Source organism: Bidens hawaiensis, unplaced genomic scaffold (assembly GCF_021521415.1).
Source record: "Bidens hawaiensis isolate Kalapana, Puna unplaced genomic scaffold, B.hawaiensis_p1.1 tig00022311_1, whole genome shotgun sequence".
Classification (NCBI taxonomy): Eukaryota; Viridiplantae; Streptophyta; class Magnoliopsida; order Asterales; family Asteraceae; genus Bidens; species Bidens hawaiensis.
In genome coordinates, this window is record NW_027493467.1 from 40874 (window position 1) to 49481 (window position 8608).

General features: G+C 35.9%; 1 pseudogene; it reads left to right on the forward strand.

Annotated features, from left to right (window-relative positions):
- Positions 1–808: 808 nt before the first annotated feature.
- On the forward strand, positions 809–4539 carry LOC143565261 (phospholipase D alpha 1-like; annotated as a pseudogene).
- Positions 4540–8608: the final 4069 nt, after the last annotated feature.

Sequence of the window (8608 nt, forward strand, 5' to 3'; positions counted from 1 at the left end):
TATGGTATATACAAAACATTATAGAGACATGGAGACAAGAAAAAGAAATATACAAAAGCTATCGTTTTGGTTACATAAATTTTGAAATGAAGTATTATTTATGTTTTGTTATCACATTATTTGACCTTTCCTTCAAATTGAGTTTGAATTAGCTTTTGAAAATTGACAAAGGTAGTAAATACAAGAGATTTGTAACTTAAATAATAGGTTCATAGGAAACTTGTTTAATCATTAAGAAATATGAGATAATAAAGATGGTCAGCCGAGTCGAACGCTTAGGAAGGTCCACAAGTCACTATGAATAATATCTAAAAGAAAGAAAAATGCATAAAACATAATCATAAAATGGTAATTTAATGACTACCCGAAACACAAAATTGACAAACATTATAAGTACTAGGTTTTCCACTATTAATAATATTTTGTTTGAGAGCACATATTAAAAACGATCCTGGATGGGTGTCCCAAACGGTGATGCCAAAGGTCTTGAGATAAAGCATGAAAAGCAGACGAGTTGTAGCTTGAATGTTTAAAATACCGAGAGGGTCGTGGTCCTTCAATGGTGTTACATCGAAGGATAGGAATCAACATCCACTAAAATCCTTCCAAACAAACCTAAAATTCAATGAAATTTATTATATAGTGATTCATATTTTTATTTTACTTTTTACTACACTAGAATTAAAGGTTATCCTGAAAAGAAATAACTCCAAGATCTATAAATATATAAAATGGTACACGTTGTTGTGAACATTTTTAAATTCCTATAAATAGTAAGTTGTGAGCATTTTAAGTATTAACAACTATTTTTACGGATCACTATTTTCTATGGCCCATCCCTCTTATTACCTCTTGCATGACACATATTCTCTATGTTTCCACATCTCATCTAATTACAGGGTAACCAAATGTTCCAATTGCTTCATATCATCATTCAAATATTCATATAAACACAACTATATCAGTCAGCCAAAAAGTGTGATTTCAAAGTCACAATTTGTATATATATGCATGTGTATCGTATCGTTTTATATGGTATGAATTCGATAACCGATAATTAATTCTTTTGTGTATTTGGTGCAGGCTTGAAAATGTCTAAGGTACTGCTCCATGGAACTCTTCATGTTACCATCTATGAGGCGGATAAGCTTCATGGTGAAGGCGGAGGCCCTAATGTATTCGGGAAGGTATATATAACATTATAACGTGTATTTTTCTACGAGATAATTACACAGATGGTTCATATAATTTAGTGCACGTCTGTATGTCACATCTTTGGATTATAAGTTTCAAAAGTTTTAAATTTGTGTTATTTGGTTTTAATTTGTAACGAGTTTAAGGTCTACATAACAATATATTTTGTTAAAAAGTATATAAATAAAAGCTCTGGCCTTTAATAACCACATGGATCATTTATGTAATTAACACATGTCCCTATCTCAACGACATCTCCACAACATATATCGATCAACACCAAATATGAGAAAGACGAGCCTTTTGGAAAAACACGAAGGGTCGGGTCGTGGAATGGGTTGCCTACATAAATGATCGTTTTATAAAATACTCAAAAGGGTAAAATAATTTACAAGTTAACAGAAAACTAAATGAAAGTAACACTAGAACTTGTTACAAGATAAAAAGCATCTACTTTTTTAAAATTTTGATTCCAAAGAAGTGACTTTGACCAAATTATGCAAGACTATTTGTGTAACTAGTTTCAATTTTTTTTATAATAAGTATGAACAACAATACATTGTTAGTTTTCCTTTGTGTAATTTCATAACATAATTATTTAATCTATTGTGGCATGTAGCTTATGGCAAACATACAAGAAACAGTAGGATTCGGTGAAGGAACTCCGAAGATGTACGCAACAATCGATATAGAAAAATGTCGAGTTGGACGAACAAGAATGATCGAAAACGAACCCCAAAATCCTAGATGGTTCGAATCATTCCACATTTATTGCGCCCACTCAGCATCCGACGTAATCTTCATCGTTAAAGATAATAACCCTATCGGCGCAACATTAATCGGGCGTGCTTACATGCCCGTTGCCGACCTCGTTGAGGGTGACGAGGTCGATAAATGGCTCGAAATCCTGGATGAAAACAAAAACCCTATTCCAGCTGGCGCTAAAATCCACGTCAAGTTACAGTTTTTTGACATCACCCAAGACCGTAACTGGGCCCACGGAATCAAAACCACATAGTACCCTGGGAGTACCATACATATTCTTTCCACAAAGAACCGGATGCCGTGTGTCATTGTACCAAGATGCACACGTACCTGAAAATTTTATCCCGAAAATACCCCTCGCGAGCGGAAAATATTACGAAACACATAGATGTTGGGAAGATGTTTTTGATGCAATTACTAATGCTAAACATTTTATCTATATAACTGGATGGTCAGTGTATACTGAGATATCTTTGATAAGAGACACTAAGAGACCGAAAGAAGGCGGTGAAGTCTTGCTCGGTGAACTCCTTAAACGAAAAGCCGATGAGGGTGTTCGTGTCGCTATGCTCGTGTGGGACGATCGAACATCGGTAGATGCATTGAAGAAAGATGGATTAATGTCTACACATGATGAAGAAACACAAAACTTTTTTGAGAACACTGATGTGCATTGTATATTATGTCCAAGAAACCCTGACGATGGTGGGAGTATTATACAAGATCTTCAAGTGTCCACTATGTTTACACACCATCAAAAGATTATTGTGGTGGATGATGAGCTTCCGAATGGTGGTTCGAAGCGGCGGGTGGTTAGTTTTGTTGGTGGGATTGATTTATGTGATGGTAGATATGATTATGCTAATCATACTCTTTTCAGGACTTTGCATTCCCATCACCATGATGATTTCCATCAACCGAATTATGCGGGTGCGGCTATAACTAAAGGCGGTCCACGTGAGCCGTGGCACGATATACACTCGCGCCTAGAGGGACCGATTGCGTGGGATGTTTTGTTTAATTTTGATCAAAGGTGGAGGAAACAAGGTGGGAAGGATGTTTTGGTTAACTTAAGACAACTTCATGATGTGTTAATCCCTCCGTCCCCGGCTATGTTTCCAGATGACCAAGAATCGTGGAACGTTCAGCTTTTCAGGTCGATTGATGGTGGTGCCGCTTTCGGGTTCCCAGACTCGCCAGAGGAAGCGGCTAAGTCGGGTCTTGTGAGTGGAAAGGATAATATAATCGATCGGAGTATTCAAGACGCGTATATTCAAGCAATACGTAGAGCGAAAAACTTTATTTATATCGAAAACCAGTATTTTCTTGGAAGCTCGTTCGCTTGGAAATCTAGTGATATTAACATTAATGAAATCGGCGCGTTGCACCTTATTACAAAAGAGCTTTCTTTAAAGATTGTTAGCAAGATCGAGGCCGGGCAAAAGTTTATTTTTTATATTGTCGTCCCAATGTGGCCTGAAGGGATCCCAGAAAGTGGGTCCGTTCAGGCCATATTGGACCGGCAACGAAGAACTATGGAGATGATGTATAAAGATATTGTTAAGGCACTCCAAGACAAGGGGCGTGACGATGATCCTAGAGAGTATCTCACTTTCTTTTGCCTTGGAAACCGTGAAGTGAAAGACGGCGAAGAGCATGAACCCACTGAATCACCCGAACCAGATTCGGGTTATCATCATGCCCAACAAAACCGTCGCTTCATGATCTATGTGCATTCTAAAATGATGATCGGTAAGTAGCTAGTAACTTTAAATTAGGTGCTACTAGACGTATCCCACATCTTACACACTTTGTGCTCCCACCCCCTAAAATAATAATAATAATAATAATAATAATAATAATAATAATAATTAATGAAGGGGATACGTTTAGCCACACCTTAAAATTTGCACACACATTATAACATGTTATTTTAACATCATATGTGTGTATGGTGCAGTTGATGACGAATACATAATAGTTGGATCGGCTAACATCAACCAACGATCTATGGACGGTGGTCGAGATTCTGAAATAGCAATGGGAGCCTAACAACCATGCCACCTAGCCGGGAGGCAACCGGCTAGGGGAGATATCCACGGGTTCCGTATGGCTCTATGGTATGAACACCTTGGCATGATTGATGACACATTTGAACACCCCGAGAATGCTGAATGCGCGAGAAAGGTTAACCAAATGGCTGACAAATACTGGGAGCTATACGCTAGTGAAGATCTAGAACGTGATCTACCCGGGCACTTGCTTCGCTACCCCGTTGCTATTACTAGTGACGGTGGAGTAACCGAACTGCCAGGAATCGAGTGTTTCCCAGATACAAGTGCGAAGATACTTGGTGCTAAATCGGATTACCATCCTCCTATTCTTACTACCTAAGATGAGTTTTGTTGCCTATCATTTTGACATCCAATAACTTCATAATCTTATTTTTTGTACTCGAATAATAAGCTATGTTTGGATTATTGTCTCATAAATATTTGGATTATTAATATGCAACTGGGGTTATAACTTATTATGCATTATTAAACAGTTTCTCGTTATGTATTGTATGCAATTTTTTGTGATGGCGTCCTACGGCCAGTTTCAAGTTTAGACCCGACCCAAACCGGTTCAGACCAGCCCGGGTTCTTGCTCACTGAAACCGGTTCCCAAACCCAAACCGGTTTTCAAAAAGGCTTAGAAAAACCGGTCCGCTTTACAACCCGAACCGGTTTGGATAAAAACCGGTTTTGTACACCTCTACGTAGGACTATAGACTGTAGTAGGACTAATGACTAAATATCTAAATCTATTGACCTGGCCCAGCCCGGCCCACAATCTCATATAAGAAGGCAAGAAGCCTTAAAAGGTATGGAAGTCCAGTCCAACATTGAAATATAGAGGTGCACAAATCGGGTTTTTCTAATATCCAGTTTCAGGTAGGGCTTAAAAATATATTTACAAACTTATATTAGTCTTAGTCGCTTTTAATAAAGATAATTGCAATAAATCTTATAACGTATACACTTAATTACTAAAATCTTAAATCTAGTACTCAATATTGTTGGAACTCTTGAATTATCAATATTGTTGGAACTCAATATTGTTAGTACTCAATATCGCACTCTAATTTTTCTCAAAACTTATTTCGAAGCAAACATTCCTAGGACTTTATTGCATGTATAATAACAAAATTCGTATTTTGTATTATGTTGATAACTATATATTTTTAACTATAGAGAGTATAACTATATAAAAAATATAGAAATCATATCTTCTTATAAAAACTAATAATAATATTAGCAAAGTTTAATACCTAGTAAATACTAATTTATAATTACAGCTTAATGATAGGAAGACTTGGGTTCTCTAGTGGAGACTCATGTTGATCCCCACTTGTGTCCATTTTGGTGGATATTGAGCCAACCCGGGTTTTCGTGTTATGCCAGTGAGTTCAGCTCTTGTGGCGGCACAACAATCATCAAATGGAAGTCAGCGGTATGTTTCCCGGGGGAACGCTCAAGCCAAACTTTGAAGTCAGTCTAGGTCCGGTTAAGACAACGTACTCTTACCATAGTGGGGCAACGAGCTCTTAATATTCAAAGAGTGCGATAGCTTTAAAAAAAGGCCGAAATTTAAAAAAAAAAAATGCAAACAAAAAAAGCCCAAACACTTCAATTTTCCTCTTTTTGATATTTCTATGAAATATGATAATGTCATAATACTCTTGTGTAACACTATTAAATAAACAACTACATTCTTCCCCCTTCATATACGCTCATAACTTTTAATTCACAACCACTCAACAATAATCTTGAAGATCTAGACATGTCACCTAGTTGGAGTTCCCAGCTGATTTTAGCAACCGTCATGGCTGTGTCCGGTACTATGATCATCCTCTCATTACTTCGTGGCACGTCCACGGGTAACCAAGCTTCAGCTTCTGCAGACGCACCACCACCACCACCACCGCGTTCTTGTTTAGTCGTCGTGAAAAAAGATGGAAAGAAGAAAAAGAAAGTGAGATTTACGGAGAAAGTAGAATTGAAGCTGTGGATTTCCTTGAAGCAATATAAATGATAAAATTTAGTTGTATGAATAGTATTTGTGTTAATGGTATTTATCAATTATTAATTATTTTATTGGGTTTTGCTATGAACAATATTGGTTGGTGACTTGGTTTATATTTTGAATGTTTATATTTTAATTTGAAAAATTGGTTGGAGTGAAAAATCGTTGATGTAAGAAATCTATAATGTTTGGATTTTGTTATAGGTAATTATTAAAAATTTAAGTGTTTTGAGAATTGGATTCATAGGTTAACTGGCCGGACATAAGTGTATCGAGTGGTTTTAAATGAAGTAGATGAACCAATGAAAAACACAACCAAAGATGCAAAAATCGCCGGTTATTGTCTCATTTTGCCGTTGGCCATTTTTTAAGGCCGGGGCTGACTTGTTGAATCGAATTGGTATTCAAAACATGCAGATAAGTCTTCACCGCTAGATGTGTAGTTAGTCTTTAATTAATAGGTACTCAACCTCGTCATGCAGATAAGTCATCACCGCTAGATGTGTGGTTAGTCTTTAATTAATAGACACTCAACCTCGTCATAGTCTTGAATTAAAAGGGATAATTGTCGGTTTGATGAAACGTGTTGATCATACAAGGTTGACGTTTTTGACACGTTACACTTGTATGTTTTAATGCTCATACCAATTTGAGAATAATATAGATATGCAATTAGCGAATAACATATTTGACAACAAAACATATGAAAAAATCGCAAGCCATTGTCTCCTTTTGTTGTCGGCCAACTATAAGACTAGATCGACCTATTGAATCGATTTGGTACTCAAAATATTTAGATAAATAGGACACTACTAGATGCAAGGTTAGTCTTTAATTAAGACATTCAACCTTGTCATAGTCTTGAGTCTAAAGAGATACTCAGTGGTGAAGTTTGGACGAAATGTTGAGGGACCGAACTCAATACGTATCAAATTTTACCAAACGGGAGGAGGAGGGGGGGGGGATAAGGAACTTACACGGCCACATGATGTCTACTCAAGCATGATAACCAGTCTATCAAGTACAATTCGTGTTTTTATTATGCTAAACATAATATGTATACTGGTTTTATAACAATGCTGAAAACCTTAAATATTTGTACATCGCCAACAAAAATAAGTTGTAGCCCTTAATCTCTTAGTAAATCCGCGCTATAATGAATAGTAAAGTACAATGAACTTAAGCACGTACAAACAAGTTGCAGTAAATAAATAGTAAAATTAACACAAAAACTTTAAGCATGTGACTACAAGCTTTACAAGCACCACACCCATGCGTGTTTTTTTTAATTTATTGTTTTTGTTTTATAATTTTATTTTGTTGGTTTTTTTATTTACTAAGTAGATACCTTTAAAATCATTTTATAAGTTTTATAATATATGAATAGTTTTATAATAAAAAATTTTAATATAACTCAATGCATCAAACTCATTTAACAAAAAAAAAACATTTTAAAAAACTAATATAACTCAATGCATAAAACTCATTTTAAAAAGATACATTAAAAAATAATAGGTTAAACGGGTTAACACGTAAATATTTCAAGTAGACTCGAACCCTACTCATATATAAACGGGTTGACGGAGTCAACCTGAAGCTACCCGAACCTGTATCTACCAAATCCAAACCCGCGAATTTCATGTTACCCTCTGTCCAATTACACATGTACATAGTGATAATTGAACCTGCTTTTGACTAGGCTGTGAATGCATAAAGCATCATCAATTACCATTAAATCTTTCAAACAGAAACTGCGGTTAACTTCTTGATCATGAATTGGCTGCCATGTCTTTACTTTTTGGTACAAACAATAATAATAGTAGTCTTTGAGAGCTTAATAAGAACACCGTAAACCATCACCAAAAACGGTAAAAGCAAGATTGTGTACAACTGTTTGATAAAATGACTCCTTGAGTTTTAAATTTTTAATCATGTGGGACTGTTCATTTAAATAAAACTTTATTCTTAACGTCAAAACCAATCCATCTAAGAATCTGACCTTTCCCCTTAATAATTCTTTGCTTTTGGTAACTTTTTGTATATAACTTCTGCTGTTGCAAGTTTTTATATGCTTTCATTTGTTAGCCTTTTGTCTGCATTTCAAATTTGCATATATGTATAGTAATGTGAGGCTACTTAGCCGAGTCCAACGGGTCATGCGTGCATAGTAATGCTAAGACCAAAGGCGAAGCTTGGAGTAAGACACTCAGGGGGGCTCAAAATGTATACAAAATTTCATAAATGAAGGGGGCGGGCTAAAATTTCTGGCCGAAAACGGCTAAATTTACACTACGTATAAAAAATTTCAGCCAAAAACGGCTAAATTTAACAATACGTATAAAAAATTTCATCCGAAAACGGCTAAATTTTACACTATGTATAAAAAATTTCGTCTGAAAACGGCTAAAGTTTACACTAGGTATAAATATTTTCGGCCGAAAATGGCTAAATTTTACATTACGTATGAAAATATTTCGGCTGAAAACGGCTAAAGTTACACTACGTATAAAAAATTTCGGATGAAAACGAGTAAATTACGTTAAAAAAAAACAGGGGGGCGAGGCCACCCCCGGCCCTAAGC